This window comes from Neodiprion fabricii, chromosome 5, assembly GCF_021155785.1.
Source record: "Neodiprion fabricii isolate iyNeoFabr1 chromosome 5, iyNeoFabr1.1, whole genome shotgun sequence".
In the NCBI taxonomy this organism is placed as follows: domain Eukaryota; kingdom Metazoa; phylum Arthropoda; class Insecta; order Hymenoptera; family Diprionidae; genus Neodiprion; species Neodiprion fabricii.
In genome coordinates this window covers 13466465-13486418 of record NC_060243.1, presented here as the reverse complement: position 1 = coordinate 13486418, position 19954 = coordinate 13466465, and the positions used below count along the sequence as shown (strand labels likewise).

At 40.3% G+C, this 19954-nt stretch overlaps 1 protein-coding gene across 8 annotated transcripts in view; it reads right to left on the bottom strand.

Moving 5' to 3' along the window:
• The window catches only part of LOC124183578 (sodium/calcium exchanger 1), a 1216563-nt gene that overhangs the window by 674314 nt on the left and 522295 nt on the right, over positions 1 to 19954 (bottom strand). The window lies entirely within an intron of this gene.

Below are 19954 nucleotides of genomic sequence, written 5' to 3'. Positions count from 1 at the left end.
TCAGTTATATCTCAAATTATTCTCATGATTTCAGTTATCATTTTTAGTGATTCAGTGAATTCTCATTTACTCAGTTATTTTGTGTTAACTCAGGTGAATTGTAATTGATTTACAAACCTATTGACACGTCAATTCAGCGAGTTGTTGTTCCCTCGAATTATTGAAAAATCGGATGACAATGATGAATTTAAAACTAGTGGAAAAGTTATGTTGCAAAGACACAAAAAATGTTCGGAAAGCATAATTCAGATTGATTGAATGACTAATCATGAACCCTAACGGCATATCAATCATCTAAAATCTCTAGTTTTATGCATACATCGATGATTGGAAGTGTTTTATAACATTAAATCTTAAATCCGCTGATTTATTTCGAGATTTATTTTTATTTTCACTCGTGTATGTGTGTTTCGTAGTATTGTGTAGCTGGGCATTCGCTTATTTTCACACACACGAGTGTGCGTCCGTGGGTGTGCGGCCGGCAGCGTGTGCCGCGGCAACAATACCGAGGTCAGCGCTCGACAAGGGGTACAACAGCGAGTGAGGGGAGGTGCCGATATTTACTTTGTAACCGAATAATAATAATTCACCCAGACGAACAAAACAGCAATTTCCGTGGCGGTAAATCCAGATGAAATGGTGCACTCTGATTGGCCTAACGCTATCGCTTATAATTCAAAAACTATACGTCGGACGAGCTTTCGGTAAAGAAATTCTCGGTTGCATTTCAGTCAGGTATCACGCTGGCTGGTCCGTGTCCCTCAATTCAGGGACACCCTGTATACAAATTGAGAGGAAAAGCGAAGAACGAATTTCAGTCTAAACATTATCAATATTTTACGAATCCTGCTTGATAACGTTGTTTTTTAATTTTCTCCCTCCTTCTTTTCCAACTCCCCATCAAACTGAGTTAATCTTTAGTTAAAAAACAAATTAGTAATTATGGTGAACGTTGAAAGACACATGTGTTCAAATAGTGGACTTATCGGAAAAGAGCAAGACCAGGAAGCACAAGAAAGAGAAAGAAAAAAATTTCAAAGAAGCGTCTTAAATCTAGAGATAAGTAATTCACACGCAATGATAATCAAACTGCAGAGACCCCTCACAAATTTAAGCACATCCATTAGTTTCATCTTACCCGACAGACTTATCATAGATTTTTAAATTCACAAAGCCATCATTTGGAAAAAGAATTTTCGATAATCAAAAATGCAAACTGCAAGAAGATTATTAACCTTCTAGACCTAAAAAATAACTCTAGGAAGAAGAGTAATTAGATTGACAAGTCAAAATGGCTAGTAAATCTTTCTAATGTTCCAATACCAGAACATGTAGCTGATTTTGTCAGTTTTGGACCTCAACATGGTGTTCCTATAAAGACAAATCACATTCCGACAACTAATCTTATCGCTGATTTTGAGTCCAGCATTGATAAAATTCCCTCGGAAGTTAGAAATCAAGCAAGAACCGACTTTTCAAGTGAAATATGCAATTTCAAGCACAATCCTCGCATATCTGGTCGATTTAATACCACTGTTATCAATGAAGTTAAATTGTTCCGCTCATCTCACAGAGATGTATTATTTTTAAAGGCTGAAAAAGGAAATTCCACAGTATGCATTACACGTAAAGATCATAACAATTAGATGTTAGCTCAACTGTCTAACTCCAACACATATAAAATTTTAAAACACGATCTAACTTTTACGCTACAGCAACGGGTCAATGTTTTAGCGAATCGCTGGTGCCAGTTTGACTTTATATCGAGCCAACTAAAACCTAACATATATTCAAACGTTTCGACATTGTTCGTGGGCTGAATTTCGTCAGAATTTCATACCTAATATGTGAGGTAACGTGAAGATTTCGCGCAAGCTCGAATGTTATATTAATTTTAAGAATTTCCTGTCTCTTGGATAGAGCTGCAGGATTCGGTCTCTGGACTCACAAGGAAGGTGGAGAATGATTACTTGTCGATTATTTGATGAACTCCTGGAAGAGCTTGAACAGTTTGACCGTTTCAACTTGATTTTCGAGATAGCCTCAGAAGTTGTTTCCTCACCCTCATGTGCAATGGCACGAGTGGAATAAACCCATCATCACAGGCCGTGTAAACGGTTGAGGGTCAAACTTGATCTGTGTGTGTGAAGCACGCACAGATCGATCGCTATGAGAGGTTGACTCGTGATGCGAAATATTTGTTTCCGGAAAGGAAGTATTTAAATAATAAGTGAATGTTTCGTTCCCGTGAGGCGAGATGAGAGACAGGATGTGAAGTTTTGAATTTATTTTCCTTGTGATCTTTAAGAAATTTATGGTAATTTAGGAAGGGATAGCTCTTCCTTATTTACTTTGATAATAATTAGGTTTATCTACGGCAAGACTGAATATTATTTGCGTGATAGCATAGTGGTCAGACGGGCGGTATTCGACAATGCTGGATCGTCGTTGACGAGTCGGTTTCGATATTGATAATGATTCGTTTAGTTAGTACTAAGACAGAATATTATTTACGTGATAGCATGGTAGTCGGAAGGACTTAGATAATAGTTCGGTTTACCTATGGCAAGACTGAATATTATTAGCGTGGTAGTCAAATGAAAGGGAATTCTACGCAAACATACCGTCACCTGTATCAAGACATCCAGTCGCAATGACAGAGACTCTCTACAGGTTCAAGTGCCCTACCTATGGATCAGAGGATTGTGAGACGATCACCGTATCTGAGCTATAAGGTCAGACGCAATGCTGTTCTTCACTCAGACACGGCTCCCTAGTACCTAAGGACTTTTTATTGAAAACAAATAAAATGTTAATACGTTGAATGCCCTCCTTTGATGGGGCGTGGTGTTTGAGGAGTCCTGGAAGGACGACTCCACGTCTCCTGATCGTGGGTCGTGTTGATATCTGGCTCCTCGTAGACGTGGGATGCTCCGTCAATATGTGCACGGATAGGTCCTTGCGTTGGACGATTCGTTGATCTACCTTGGTATATGATACAATAGATGATAGATATCGAGCCACATTTGCGCTCGTCTTTTATACTTTCTTACTGTCTAGTTTCGCAGTTTTCGGGGATAGAGATTGGTCGTGTCCCCTGAAGAAGGGGCACGGTAAATCGTGCGATTTGATTGGATTACCGGTATGTGGTGGGGTTATCGAGTGTGTAGTGAGATTTGGGCTTGTCACCACCAAGCACAATATTTGGGGGCACGCGTTGAACTTCAGGTGCCGGTACGCTAGCCAGGCGTCCCGTCACAATATACAAAGAACAGCGTCTCAGCGAGGGCTTATGGGTTACCGAAGATCCACAAAATAGACATACCAGTTGAAATCATTGTTTCCTTCCTGAACAGCCCAACCTATAAACTAGGTAAAACTTTGAATTCGTAGATCAAATCCAGCTCTGTCGTTTATAAGTCACAAATCAAGGATAGTTTCAGCTTACAAGGAACGTATCCCGGTCCGAACTCTCCGATTTGATTTCTTTTGTAATATGTTATAGTAGACTGAAAACTAAGCGACACGTATGTTTTTTTTATCGGCCATGAACATTTTAAATGGGCGAAACCACCCTTCAAAGTAAGGCAGGTCAAGGGGCGATTCGGCAGTTTCACCCACAAGAACATAATATTTTTTGAGCAATCCAACTAGAAAAGTTTTCTCATGAAGAGAAATGAAAAATGTATTTTTCTCAAGGACAAAAAAAAAATTAAGGGGGTGAGCCATCCCTAAATATAATCACATTTATGCAAAAAATTGTAAAATTCAAGTCTAAAAATCTGGAAAAAAATATATTGCGGATGAATACAAAAGAAAATTTACGTATTTTTGGATTTTCTTGAAAAAAAAATATTGGCCGGAGTAACTACCCCCGAACGCTGTTTATCTTGCTCGTGTCACGTGCTGAGCGGTCTCAGACGCGACGACTTAACCCTCTAGATTTCCGCAGAGGTTTATACTTATTTTTTTTTCGTGGGATGGCAGGTGATCGTCTTCTATAGGGTGATCCCTGGGAGATGGGTTAGAGGATTCAATTATATTGTAATATACTTCTCGCAAAAATTAAGGGAACAACAAAATTTTCGCAATTTTTTGGTGATTTTCAACAGGCTGTATTTCAGTGAAAAATGGCCGTGCAAGAAATAAAAAAACAAAGCTTTTGAAGCTTGAAGACTCTAGTTTTTGAATTTTTTGGTTAAAAATTTTTCGAAGCACTATTAGCCATGCAATCCTTGGATAAAGCACGAAGAAAAAATTTTCAAAATTTTTTACATTTTTTTTTTCGCTCTACGGGCATGGAAAAATTTTTCCGAGCTAAACCAATGCATAGGTCGCATAGCCTGTTTATTCAGCTTCAAGACGCTTTTTTTTAAACTTCGATACGACCATTTGTCTTCGAGATATCGAATTTTGAATGCCAAAGGATCCTTTTTCACTCAACTGCCGATATCTCTGGAACTACTGGTCGCACAGCAAGCCGAAGGGCAGTTTCTTTTTCTGCAGAAAATTTGCTACAAAAATCTGTCAAGGTTGATGTCAAAAAAAATTAAGAGAACAAGGTTCCCGAAGAAACAAAAACCTTGTTCCCTTGATTTTTTCAAAATTTCAATCAATCCGTCCGGGAAAACCGCTGAACCGATCGATCTACCGATTTAGGGGAACCTTTGGGGTACATTAGGCTGTAAAATTTTTTTCTAACCTAAGCTTTCCCCCCAATATTGACGAAGATACAGTCAATTATCCAAAAAAAGGCAAAATGGCATGTTTTTGCTCTTTTTTCACGTTAACGCTACAGGTGGAAAAAAATTTTTTTTGACATCAACCTTGACAGATTTTTGTAGCAAATTTTCTGCAGAAAAAGAAACTGCCCTTCGGCTTGCTGTGCGACCAGTAGTTCCAGAGATATCGGCAGTTGAGTGAAAAAGGATCCTTTGGCATTCAAAATTCGATATCTCGAAGACAAATGGTCGTATCGAAGTTTAAAAAAAAGCGTCTTGAAGCTGAATAAACAGGCTATGCGACCTATGCATTGGTTTAGCTCGGAAAAATTTTTCCATGCCCGTAGAGCGAAAAAAAAAATGTAAAAAATTTTGAAAATTTTTTCTTCGTGCTTTATCCAAGGATTGCATGGCTAATAGTGCTTCGAAAAATTTTTAACCAAAAAATTCAAAAACTAGAGTCTTCAAGCTTCAAAAGCTTTGTTTTTTTATTTCTTGCACGGCCATTTTTCACTGAAATACAGCCTGTTGAAAATCACCAAAAAATTGCGAAAATTTTGTTGTTCCCTTAATTTTTGCGAGAAGTGTAGAATGTTTCATGGAAAGCAAGCTTTTAATGATAACAATGCAAATGAAATAGCAATCGAGAGAAATGCGGGACGAGGAAGCTTACCATGTTTTTATCTTAATGTTTGCATGCATACACCTACTCACTCTTTGGTGGCTTCTAAATTCTCACTCACTCTCTCGCACAGTTCTGATCACTCTTATCTCTACAAAACTTGATTAAGTTCGTGGCAGGACTTCAAGCACTTATTACTAACTTCGAAAGACTCACGCCTCGACGCGAGAAGCCTTCCCGACCGCGTATAGATCAGAGTATCACCCTCTGATCGTCGGTAGCGGAAAAGGACTTACAACCTCTGTACGCAATTGCTTCGAAGGAGCCGGGTTCCGTTGAGGTCGTTCTCAGCTGTCTCTAACGGGACTAACTTCGCTCGCTCGTCCGACACCTCTTGGAGCGTCGGACAGCGAGCAAGGTTTTTGCTGATTTTACAATTTAGAACAAAGGCTCGCCTCGCGACGATCACTCCTGAAACGTATGATCTCGCGCTCGCCTCATCCCGGTGTTGGTTACACCCGGGATCTGGCGGACGTGGAGACGCTAACGTTGCTGACGGTCAACTACGCCGTTGCGCTTTGGTCGTGCCACGAACTGTTTTATATAATGGTTAAATGATATGAATATAATGAATTTAAGGCTATGCTTCCTCGTCTATTTTAAAAGCGATATTAATAATTAATGACATTGGTATATAATGATATATTTTGGTGTGCATACATGCGGCGTTTGTGACACTCGAATGCACAAAATCGTCAAATTCAAGTCTAAGAATCTGAAAATAATTACATTGCGTACGAATACGAAAGAAATATGACACATAATTGCATTTCCTCGAAAAAAATATTGGAGGGGTAACTACCCTTAAACGCTGTTTGTCTTGGATTTACGCGAGAAACTGGTCAAATTCAAGTTTACAAATCTGAAAAAATATACAATGTGTATGAACATGATGGAAATACGACATTTATTTGGATTTTTTCGCAAAAAAGTATTAGGGAGTAGCAACCCTTCGACACTGTTTATCTCGCGCTAACGCGAAAAATAGTCCAATTGAAATCTAAAAATTTGTTAATGTATATTGCGTATGTACACAAAATGAATGTACGTGTTTCTGGATTTTATCGAAAAAAAATATTGGACGGAACTACTTTTATGTACTGTACTTGGTTTTCTTCTTCGACAGCCAAAGTTCTTCCTAAATGCGTGTTTAGGATTGAATAAAACAAAGATGAGTAGGACGTGAACACTTGCAATCAACAGGTTTATTTAATTAACACAGATGGTACAAAGGCTTAACTCAGTGTAGACGAGTGTGAGTATTTAGGATTGAGTGTGTGTGAGTTATTTCACTGCAGAGAGTGTCTATTTTTTTGAAGCCGTAAATCGGAAATCTTTATGGCCAATTCCTTTCTGGGCTTGTAAGGCCCATTCACGTAAATCATTATCATGAATGATGAAACCGGCGTCGACAGCTGCTTTAGAATTATTAAACGTAATGTTGCGAATTCTAGCGATTTTTTTGGTGTAAGTGCCACCTTGATTTAATGAATCAGCCAATTGTCGAAGTTAATTTACAGATTTTACCCTTTTACAATTTTTTCTCGCAGTGTCCATGAGTAAACTTCTTTTTTGTCTGCTTCTCCAGAAATTGAAGGCTCTTGATTAATAATCATACGATACATCTTCGTCTTACGTACACTCATTTGTAGGTGGCACAGAATGGATAGGTAAAGTATGCATAATGTCACCTTCTATTATTTGGGCATTAGTAACTTTGTATGGTTCTTGAAAATCTAGGGATTCTTCAATCGTCATTTCCACGCAATTAAATTTATTCATCGCGGCTAATAAAATATCTTCGATGTTCTCTTTTAAATCAATTTCCATACGATTAACCGGAGTCTCTTGTGTATTTAGCGATTAAAATACGCCAAGCAAGAGATTGACGACATTTATAGGATTTTCTTTCATTTTCAGTATTGCTGAGAAAATGTATTGTAATAACTCGAATAATATCCCTTTTATTCCAAAATATTGGTACATAAGAAAGTTGAAAAAGGCGACAAAGGCAGACGAAAGACAATAAAAATTCAATTTATTTTCAGGGGTTAGAATTTTGATATTGTTATTCAATATTTATAATGCAATGAATTTAATAATTAGTTGGCCACCGTGTTGTTGTGTTTATTGAACACATTTTCAAATTGCATCATAAAAATTACATTCATATCCCACAATTTTTAAATATTAATTTACAATTAACCAAGAAAAATTTTAATTTACTTGTTACAGACATCAAAAATAATTCACAAGACAAAACAGAATAATATAATAATAATACGAGAGGAACTTGATTTTCAATTAATAACAATGAAGATATAATATTATTTCAATTCGTCTCTTTTATCAACTTATTTCTATACGAGAATATCTTGTCGAAAATTTGAAAAACTTACAAAATCCTTAACTGTTTTCTGAATGAGAAATTTATGATTTCTACACATAAACTCATATAAAATATTAAATTTTCTCTGAAAACGAACTGCCCACTTTGACGTAGCACTGACTGTGTAGAACTCACAAATAAAACTGAAAACATGAGCTACTTTATCGAAACAACCAATATGCAGTGAATATTTTCACACTTATAGAAGCAAATATGTTATCTTACGTTTAAATGGTTGCGTTGATAATGAGGCTGCTGATGATGGATAAGACGCAATATTGTGTCATGCTGCGATAAGTTACTCTTAAAGTGGTATTCTATTCTAGAATCTTTGAAAATACGAATTTATTATTTTCATGTTCTTACAGTTTAAGGTTCTAGTGTAGACTATCACTTCAAGAGTAATTTATCGCAGCATAATACAATATTGCATCTAATCCGTTATCGGCAGCTTCTTTTTGTCTGGGCACACTGTCTCTGTTCCCGAAATTGTCTTCGCTGCCGATGATTCATTTTTGAGCCATTCATGATACAGTGAGAAAATGAAAAAACGTTAACAATTCGAAACATTTCAGAGGTAGTTCCGTCCAATATTTATTCTCGATAAAATCCAAAGATACGTCTCATTTCCTGCGTATTTATACGCAATATATATATATATATATATATATATTTTGTCAGATTTTTCGACTTTAATTTGACCACTCTCTCGCGTAAACGCAATGTAAACAGCGTTCAAGGGTAGTTACTCCTCCAATATTTTTTTTCGAGGAAATCCAATTATACGTCATATTTCTTTCGTGTTCGTACACACTGTATATTTTTTCAAATTTTTCAACTTAAATTTGACGATTCTCTGCATTCGAGCAAGATAAACAGCGTTCGGGGGTAGTGACCCCGGCCAATATTTTTTTTCGGGAAAATTCAAAAACACGTATATTTTCTTTTCTATTTATACGCAATATATATTTTTTTTCAGATTTTTAGACTTGTTTTTCATAATTTTTTCATAAATGTGATTATATTTAGGGCTAGCTAACCCCCCTTTATTTTTTTTTTTTTTTTTTAGTGAATAATACATTTTTTATTTCTCTTCGTGAGAAAACTTTTCAAGTTGGATTGGTTAAAAAATATTATGTTTTTGTGGGTGAAACTGCCAAATTGCCGCTTGACATGCTTCACTTCAAAGGGTGGTTTCACCCCCTCAAAGTATATCATGGTCGATAAAAAAAAAAAAAAATACTTGTCGCTTAGTTTTTAGTCTACTATAACATATTGAAAAAGAAATAGAATCGGAGAGTTCCCACTGGGATACCTTCCTTGTTAGTCACATCAATAAGAGGCAGAAAGCTACCCCAAGACTACATTCTTGTATCATTGGATGTAATTTCTCTATTTACAAATGTAAGTAGTATAGCAAAGCCGGTTCTACACGCAGATTCCTGTTACCGACACTTACCGACCGAGCCGCTCCGCGCAGCCCAGACTCAAACCCTTTTCCGCGATGACGTCACAGTCTGCCGTACCGGCTTGAGGTCAAAACTGTGCAACCTTACCGACAGTTGTATCGATCGAGGGTCAAAATCGTGCTGTTTTACCGACAATCTTACCGACCGAAGGTCTGTAGTGCTCGCCTGCCAACGGTAGAGGGCGCAGCGGGGGCGAGAACTTTTTTACCGTCCCGCATTCTTCTCCCACGATAGGACTGCTGATGTGTAACATGAACCACCCCGAATTCCTTTCCCACGGTAGGACTGCTGACGTGTAACGTCAACCACCTCACATTCCTTTCCCACCTCATCAACCACGTGACATTCCAAAATTAATGGTTCCGAGAATTGTTTGTCCCAAATTCAACGTCGCACCGAAATCCTTTGACCGCATGCCGCTCGCCGTCGAAACTTGTCGAACGCATTGTTTTGTCTAACCACCTTATCAACCACGTGACATTCCAAAATTAATGGTTCCGAGAATTAGTCGCGGTACAGAGCCATAGATCTGCGGTGTCGGGTAACTATCGCTCTTGGAATGCCAAAAGGTGCGCGCGCATACACAAACTTTGATATCAGCCCCGTGACATTCCTTACCCTCCACCAAATTATGTGGTGGGGGAACGTTAAATAAACGAAAAGTGAAAATTTCATCGTCAGTCTGAAGCTGTTCTTGCAAATGAGAAGTGCTCTGGAACAACGTGAGTTGAAGAAACGATTAGAACTGCTCCTCAAGAATATCGGAGAAGTAAAACGTCTGTTGAAAATCAGATCCGACCTCAATCAACTTACAAGAGATTTCGAGCACCTACAACTGGACAGTAACGACAATGGACTTCTCAAAACTGAACGAAATCGCGCGGCTGGAGACGTTTCTGCCGTTGAAAAAAGTTTCGGATCTTGAAGCCTACTTCGAATACAGAGTCAGCGGTGTTCGTCGAGTCAAAACGAAATTTGGAGACAAAATCGTTCTGGACTTGGATGACGCTTTCACGATGTTTCTGCCCAACCGACTGAACAAAGCCCTTCACGAAAATCAAGATTTGTTCCAGAAGGTGACGACAGCCAGTAAGGAGATACGGTTGCATATACGCTATCTTGGCGGACCCTACGGTCAACTTGAATTTGTATACGTATAATATTCAAACAATGTTCTGTGTAAGTCTTACGTTTAATAAACAAAAAGATTGAAATTATGAATATTTTTTCATTGTATACCTTTAATCCTACGTACGTTTTGTATCTAGAATTAAGTCTCAAAATCTAAGAAAATGTCCGAACACCACTAAGCAAAGACGGAGGGTTTCGAGCTGCGTCATGTGAACTCTACGATGAGTATTTGGACAGGTTCAGACCGGAGTGCAAGGTCGGCCGATAGCCGCGGTCAGAGCCTACGGTGTTGGGTTACTATCGCTCTAGGAATGCAAAACTCGGTTTGAGTACAGCTCGGTCAAGGATGGAGAGCAAGGTCGAATCTTACATGAGCTTCTGAAAAAAAATTCTCTCTCTTAAGAGCTAAGGTGAAGGTATAAAATTATTTCATGAATGTTATTTAAAAAAGAACAGTTTTATTGAGTACAATTTTTAGAGTACGGTTGACGATTACTTCACAAAAATAGTACAATAATTCTATTCAACAGTGTCATGACCAGGGTGATATATTCGCCAGGAATGCGGGACCGTTCTTGTAGACGCTTCTGCGCAGTAACACAAATCGTACAGCCTCGCCATCCGGACAGTACGATGATTTTGTAGCCGATTCTGAAGTATGCGAACGTTTCGTGCTGCACAGATTGCGTTGGGTATTGTGTGAAGGCCGCATCTCAGAGCTGAAGTTTTTTGCAGGGTTTCAAGCGACGGGCAGTCAAAGTCCAACATATCGATGATTTGAACTTTTGGAACGATTTTCAGCAACCAATCTCGTTTTTCTTCTCCTTTTACGTACACGGTTTGAGCTTTGCACAGCCTGTCTTGAATGGTCCGCTCAACTTCCTCAAAAGGTATGGTTCCACAGTTCCAACGTAAGCCGTGAAAATCGCGTTCTAACCAAGAATTTTGGCTTTCATATTTGACGTCCAGTAAATACCATTTGTAAGGTGGTTTGAAGAAAAACACTGAAGGAGATGCTTCCGAGTAGATTGAAATTACAGCCAATTCTTTTAATGTGAAGGTGTTGTTGAGAGGTCTACGAAAGCCTTGTATGTCAACGATAAGCTCCATCTTTGAACTGTGCGAGATGGTGGGAACGGGTCAGCTTTTATACCAACTTTTTCACCCCACCACTGAGCGGGTTGTATTCGACAATACGATCGTGAACGATAAAGCAGTACGCCGATGTTTCAGCGGGAAAGTTGGCTTTAGCTTCAAATTCAAGACGGATGTCGACAGGTCCGTACTTCAAAGATTCGTTTTGTTTCGAACAGTCGATAACGAATAAGGGGACGTCTCGAAGGAATTCACTCTTTGTCAGCAACGGCTCGGGGTTCTTGTCGTAGTAGGTAGCTTGGAAGTTTGCGTACATCTCGTACAGGAGCGCGTAGAGATTACGACTCATGTTGAGGTTCAGGTTACCGTACGGATAAGATTGATAGTTTAAAAATAGATTAACTTCCGTGATATTGCAATGATCGAAATGACTTGCGTTCTTGTCGGTCTTGTTCTTTCGATTTGTTTGGAAACCCAAAATAACGGACCCAGGTTTTTCAAGCTGAGTGGAAGCTAACACCGTCCAAACGTGTTTCGAGGTTATGGGGAGTAAGGGATATTTGTACAATTCCCAACTGCGAAAGCTCATCGAAATAGGCGGATCTTTCTGAATGAAATTTAGTAGGTCAACTTTTTTCTGATCCGCGAGTTTCAAATACGGTATTAGCCATTCCACTGCATTGATCGTGATTTTGAATTCCTCCTCCTGAGTCTGCATGATTGCGTTGACGTCAGTTTTTGATCTCGTCAAAATTAACTCATGTTCAGCGTTGACAACGATCTTGCGGTAGTCTTCGGCGAAACCCAATATCATGCTGAGCGGTATCAGTACGTCAAAATTACCATCGGCATCGGTTAATTTTTTCTTCTCTTCTACATCGAGCCATCCAGCGTTCTCCATCAGCCAAGTCTGACCAGGGTGCAGGGAAGCGTAACCCTTCATGAGACTTGTCAAGCCAACGTTCTTGCTTCTATCAATCTCAACTGCGTTAATTTCGTAGCGAATTTCTTCAAACAGATGACAGATGGCGTTGTTTACGAGCTGTGTGTTCACAGTAGCTGTACCATCAGGTTTGAGGAGTCGTCCGTGGATATGTACCGAACTTTTGCTGGGTAATATGCATAAATCCTGATGCTGAACGGTGATTCGAATTTCATCGCTGTTGTTGAAAGTTGACGAGGCGTAAGGTTTGTGAGCGTGAATCTCGTAATGCGCAACGGATTCGTCAAAGACGACTGGTGTTTGAATGCTCAAGATTTCCTCCTCCATGGCACGTAGCAGATGATAAAAAAGCAAAATCGGATTTTTATTTGTCGGAAATTCCTCTTCCAAAAGGTGTCAGTTTCAGACCCAGAGCTATCAGGAACTCCACGTTTCGAGGTGTTAGCGGTTCGGGAATCGATCGACGACTGACTTGATCGGGGCATGTCGACTTACTGATATACCTACTCTTTGACAGTCTGTTATATACAATTCCCATCGTTTATTGCGATTTGATGTGTAGTCTCACAGTAATAACTTCTCCACGAAAATTAACCAGGTCTCCGTCTTGATCCACTAACCGGAGCTGAACGTGATCTATGGTCTTGACGGTGATCGGAAGGTAAATGACGTGCGACGGTACTTTCACGATCTTATATCCTGGTTGGAAGGTCGGGAAAAACTCGTGAACAGTGTGTACTTTGTGTCCGTTGACGTAGGCGCCCGTTGTAATGCTACACTCGACTCGCAACGCGTTGACCTTGAGTATAGTAACAGGCACGTCTGATTCGTGAGTTTTGTCAACCTCCAATACACGTGGTGTAAATCCCAAAAGTTGAGCAATGGAATCATTCGGCTCAAAGTTAATCGTGTAGTTGCATGTGATTTCGCTGCGTAATGTATTATCGTTGGGTTTGATGGCGAGCCTGATGTCTGTATTTCTTAGCACGTTTTGAAGATACTTCTCTATGTCCTCGATCTCGTAGCTACCGGTAGGTATGGTGATCACTTTGTCAGCTACGTAAATTTTATTGTGACCGACATCAACGTTGGGAATCGAATTAAAAGTTAACAATTCTACCAAGCCAAGAGCATAACTTTTATCACGAGCAAGTTCGATCGGTGGGAAATATTGTGCCTCGAGTATCGAAGAGGTTCCCGAAATCGTTAACGTTAACGAATCATCCATGACTGCGAGTGGTAGACTGACTTTGACGAATAATGCACCATGTTTATATAGCTCACCACTTAAAAATTTCAGACACAAGTGTCCGCATTGAAATGTATCATAATCCTGGTACCTCTCATGATTGTATTTGACGCTACCAACGCCGAGGTATTTTATGAGGTCTGAGGGTGGTTGAAGGTTGCCGAAACTGTCAAAGTAATCGATATTATTGTCGCGTTTCTTGTATGCAACCCAGTGTGTTCCCGGACCGTCTTTGTCGTCAAGGTTGATTATAGCTGACTCGTTTTTTCGTGGACCGTTTTCGGGCATTTCGTTTCGCATGAAAACACCGCGGAAATGCGGAACCCTCAAGATTTTTGCATATTTCAACAAGTCCCAATCAGTCAACGCTCGACGTGGTAGCGTCGCATCTAGTATTTTGAAAGATGGAGACCAAGACCTGTTTTGTACGGTTTCATATGAAGCCCTTTGCCCAACGCGATAGCTTCCATAGTTTTGTTGTGTCGTTTGCTTTCCTCCAATTCTCGTTTAGCCGCGCTCGCATCGTTCACAGCTTTTGCTATACCTGCCGCACCACCGGCTAACGCACCCGTAGCGCTGAGGCCGGCAAAAATAGGAATCAGAAACGGTAGAAAACCACCGACTTTCGAAGGTACCGGTAGGACGCGAGGTGTTCGCACTTTACATTTACCACCCGCTTTTTTAACGGCGTTCTCAGCCCCCTTCAGCGCAGATTCGATAGCTACTTTTGCATCGTTGCTTGGAACAATAGAACGTTTTGCATCATTTACAATTTTTCTCAAGGTCACATTTTTTGACTTTCGCATTCCCATTCCGAGTTTTGATTTTACTTTCATTGTATTAGCTACTGCCCAAGCGGCTGCCTTCTCACCCAAATTTGCGTCCTTTGCGAGAACCCGTTTCCAAGCTTTCTCAGCCAACACCCTATCAGCCTCGTTTCTCACCTCAAGGTTCTCACGATTTTTCGAATACGCTATATCGTGTTCCTTACACGCTGCATCGAGAGGGTTGATACCGGAATCGCCTCTCGCGAGTCTTTTCGTCAACTTGGTGCCAGGACCGCAGTACTGGTAACCGGGAACATGCAACTCGATCGGAAGTTTGGTGATGATTCTATTCACCAGACCCTTGCCACGATGTTGCCGCCTGCTGCTGCTTCGTTTACCTCTGTACGCGATCATGTTCGTGCGTTGACTGAAGAAAAGTGCTTTAAAACGGGGTATTTATAGCAAATCTGATCAGTCATGTCCGAGATGCGGTTTGAGAAACAACCTACCAAGCTTCCCGTGATGAATTTTGACAAACTTTCGGAGCAAAATGTCGAAAAGCACAAACGGCACGGTGAATTACTCCCGAACAGTATACGTGCGATATTCTGTGGACCGTCGAATTGTGGTAAAACTAATGCGTTGCTCACACTTATAACCCATCCCAACGGACTCAGATTTGGAAATATCTACATCTACTCGAAATCTCTCAACCAACCTAAATACCAATTGTTGAAGCAATTTCTGGACCATGTTGAGAAGACGGAGTATTTGGCGTTTACTGAGCGTGAGCAAGTGATTCCACCGGAAGAAGCACGGCCCGACTCAATAATCATATTTGACGATGTAGCGTGCGAGAAGCAGGACAATATTAGAGCCTACATTTGCATGGGTAGACATCACGACGTTGACTGTTTCTATCTCTGTCAGACGTACGCGCGTATTTCCAAACATCTCGTGCGCGACAACGTGAACTCAATCGTGTTATTCAAACAAGACGATATGAACCTGAGACACGTATACAACGACCATGTGAACACCGATATGTCTTACACAGAGTTTAAAAGTGTGTGCTCTGCATGCTGGAACGGTGAGAAGTACGGGTTTCTGGTGATCGACAAAGACAGTGAAAAGACACTGTTCAACATCCTAGTAAATCTAAAGAATTGCTTAGAACAAGACAAAGTCACATCGCTTTCGATTCCAAGACTAGGCTGCGGCTTAGATAAGTTAGACTGGAACCTTGTTAATCGGATGATCCATTACATATTTAAAGACTCCGACATAACGATCACCATTTGTAATTATCAAAACCCGACTTATGACTCGACATCTTCTGAATCTGAAGCAGACGCATCAACACCCAGAATCCCTGCTCCCCCTTCAACTCGTCGGCCAATGCGTCGGACCGGCACTAGGTCAGCTCCAAGACATGCTCCGGTTTCTACTCCCTCGCGCTACCCAACTGATATCTCGGAGAGTGACTCCGTGACACATGATCCGGAGTCAGCTGTTGAAGACACGGATAGCGATGCCTCCGTTGTACCTACGGCAACGCTACCACCTTTAGGCTCACAACGTCGCGACAATCCCGAAGAGCGAAAACCGGACCGCCCCCATATTGACAATGACAACTTTTGTTGCTTAGATTACTTCATACAAAATCAAAATGACATATTACCAACACTCAACGTAACCGAAACTAATGACGGACTTCTCATGTTGTGCGATAATTACGCTCATTTCGTATCAGCTAATTGTGGTTGGACAGAAGGACTAGAAAAACAGTTGATAGACGGAAATCTAATAAGCATGGAATCTTTTCAAAACCAGAATCCAGAAATATCCGACGTAATTAAAACTCGGTTGAAAAACAACAAATACATATTTACCCTCGTAGTGAAACCACGTCAATCAGACCCGGGCAGACTTGACGACATTTTCTACACGTTAGTTAACTTGAGGATTATCTTGTCCGGACTAGACATTCGGTCCATATCATTTCCCATGTCAGGACCAGGAGTTGATGATATTCTACGATCTATCTTTAAAAAACTCATTTATCACATTTTTGCGGATTCAGACATTCGAGTAACACTTTGTAGAAATACTGCAATTGTACCAGACGAACGATTACGCGAAGACATGATCAAAGAGTACCACGAGTCACTGATCGGAGGACACCAAGGTGTTACAAAATTTTTCAATAAAATAAGAGAAAAATATTTTTGGCCAAATATGAAAAAGCAAATTCAAAATATCATCAGATCTTGCGGCAGTTGCCAGAGGAAAAAACTAGTCAGGATCAAAACAAAATTACCCATGGCAATCACTGACACGCCCGCAGAAGCCTTTGACAAAGTGGCATTAGATATTGTTGGACCTCTACCCCTTACTAAATCGAACAACAAATATCTCTTGACGATACAATGCAATTTGACAAAATTCCTGGACGCCATCCCTTTACCTGATGCCACCGCCAAAACTATAGGCGCAGCATTCGTAAAAGAATACATTACACGTTACGGTGCTCCTCGAGCAATACTCACAGACCAAGGACAGAATTTTATGAGCACAGTTATCAAACAGCTTTGTCAACTCTTCAAAATTAAACAACTACGAACAACCGCCTATAGACCGCAATCAAACGGCTCATTAGAAAGAAGTCACCTTGTAATTACCGAATACATCAAACATTACACCAACGAAGGTAAAGACTGGGATGAATTCATACGTTTCGCCATCTTCTGCTATAATACAGCAAAACACTACAGTACACATTATTCACCTCACCAGCTGATCTTCGGCTCGGAAGCTAAACTACCGACAGATGCGATACTAAGCAACACATCCACGCATACATACGATACATTCCTCCTCGATCTAATAGCGAATCTCACAGACATCCGTAAACGCGCCGCGTTGAACCTGAAACAAGCTAAACAGAAAAGTAAAGAACACTACGACAGAACAATTAACCCACAACGATTTGAAGTAGGACAAACTGTCTACCTATTGAACGAAACAAGGTCAAAATTCCAAGATCATTTACAAGGCCCGTATGTAATCAAACGAATAATAGATGACGTTAACGCCGAAATATACCTCACGCTAAACAAAACTAAAATAGTTCATCTCAATAAACTGAAAATCGCACATACATAGTAAAATCCCACATTAACCCCTTCAATAGCTACTACAGTACAACCGACAATAGCATGCTACCATGTTGCCTGCGATCGCGTTACATTACGTCTCATACTCTTGCATATCGCTGCAGGATATCGCAAAACAAGCTACTGATATCAGCACACACCACCGCACACAGCGCTACATGTTGCACATCAAAGACACTCTTACTTACAGCGGTGTTGGTTTGCTATCTCTCGCAACCCTATACTTATTCTACCGTCACTCATGCCTCGGCAAGGTCATTACTCTGTGCACACATTGCAAAACAAAAAGACGAACCAGACATTTAGAGCCATACAAACAGGGTATGACAATCCATTCGAGCTGAATATTATTCACCCACCTACTTCTTCTGTCCTACCCATTCCCAACGAAGTAGAAACCCATCATGCAGTTCCTCACACACCACCTCCGCTTCCTTTGAACCCACCCACCTTACGAAAACCTCATTACAAATAGGCAATCACTATATTGCTATCAAGATCTGCTGCTGCGCTGTCAAACAGACATAAATAAAATAAATACTTGTGTACACTACTGCACTGAAATAATTGTAGTGACGATCTTATACCCTTAGTTTAAAATTAGCCCAAAATATATCTACACTCATAACCAATATCATTGTAAAAATAGGTCAAACTCTGTATCTCGATATATCAAGAAAAAAATATGGTATTACTTAGTACCCAGCTGATCAAAAAAAAAATCATTGTTGTTTAGTCTTAAGTACTAACCCGCTTCCATGCGCATTAACCCTAGGCGCCTGGCTTTAAACAACATTATGTAACCATAGTATTATAACTATATGCCTTACGCTCATACGTAATCCAGAATATAAACCATACACTACCTATAGTAAGAAAATTGTAAAACTAATTGTAAGCACATACTTTAAAATCATGTTTCACATTTCCACCTTCTCGCTTCCCATATTCGGGACCATACCTACCGCTATGCTCCCTCTGACGGGGGGGGTGTTACGTCCAACATACCACTTCTTTCTATTTTTCCTACTCGCTAACTCTCCCACAGTTCTGTCCTGTCCTCTTATCTCTACGTAGTCTCACGCTATTCACTATCATGCTTACTCTTAAAATTCCATTCCCTACTCCTAGCATGTCACACCTTTTCTGCACCCGTACGTTTCACGTCTCGAGGTACACTCCTATTCTGACACTCGACAATTCCACATCTAGCCTTCATATATATCTTTTCGCAACACACAACTCATTCCTACTGCTATCTCATGTTTTACGGAATAAACTTATAATCGACATATCAATATACTCCAGTTTATTCAATCCCATCCTGATTTCCGGTTGACTTGAAACGTAAAAGCGAAGCCAACCAGGTTACTCCTTCCGCTCAGGAGTAAACTCTACCCACGGACGTAACACGTCAACCGCGATAAATTTCGAATCCATGCAAAATGAAAGATTCTATTTTTTTCATAATTTTCAATATCATCATCATCGTCAGGGATTTAAGTTTCGATCGCCAAAAGATGAATCATAGGTTTATCAGACTCATTCTGACTCAGGTGAATCGGTACTATTTTACTTTTTTTCCGATCACCTTGGTCTATACCGTAGACGTTAATTGAAAGGTCGTTAAGCTTCTCAAATTTTGAAATGGTGTTTTTGTCTAGAGACATAGGAAACGTTATACCATCATACCGTAGCACTGAGCTGAAATGTGGGTACGAGCTGGTCGCGTTAGGATGGTTGTTGTCGGCTGGGAACAGAGCTGCGGTGACCGACCAAAGAAAGCAGTAAGAGTCGTTGTTTCTGATGTTTACCACAGCCTTCTTATCACTGATATGCTTAGGTAACGGGGTGTATGTGAAGACACCGCCTCGTAGTGGCACGTACTTGTTGATATTCACAGTCAAATTGATTATTTCGGTCAGCGACCAGCCTGAATCCTTTTCCTGGAAATCTTCCACCTTTTTCAACAAACGCTCCGTCGCGTTTTCGATGAACCATTCGTTGATATCCGTTGTCTGGAGGATGATTTCATTTCTCGTATTAAAAAATTTGATCTCTTCCACCGTGCGATCATCCTTTCTAACTTCAAATTTACAAGCCAGGATAACGTTGGCTTTCAAGCTCCTGTCTTTCTTCAGAGCGTTTTTCAGTCTCGTCACAGTACCTCTGCGTCTTCTAGAAATCTCTCCACATCTTTATGCTTCAAATTGACGATGGACCCAGTTCGAATTCTCCGCTCGAAAGCTGATTCCAAATCTTCCCACCGTACTCGATCGCTTCTTCGTCGGCTTCGTAACCCATCACCCACTTTCTGCAATTGTTGAAATTT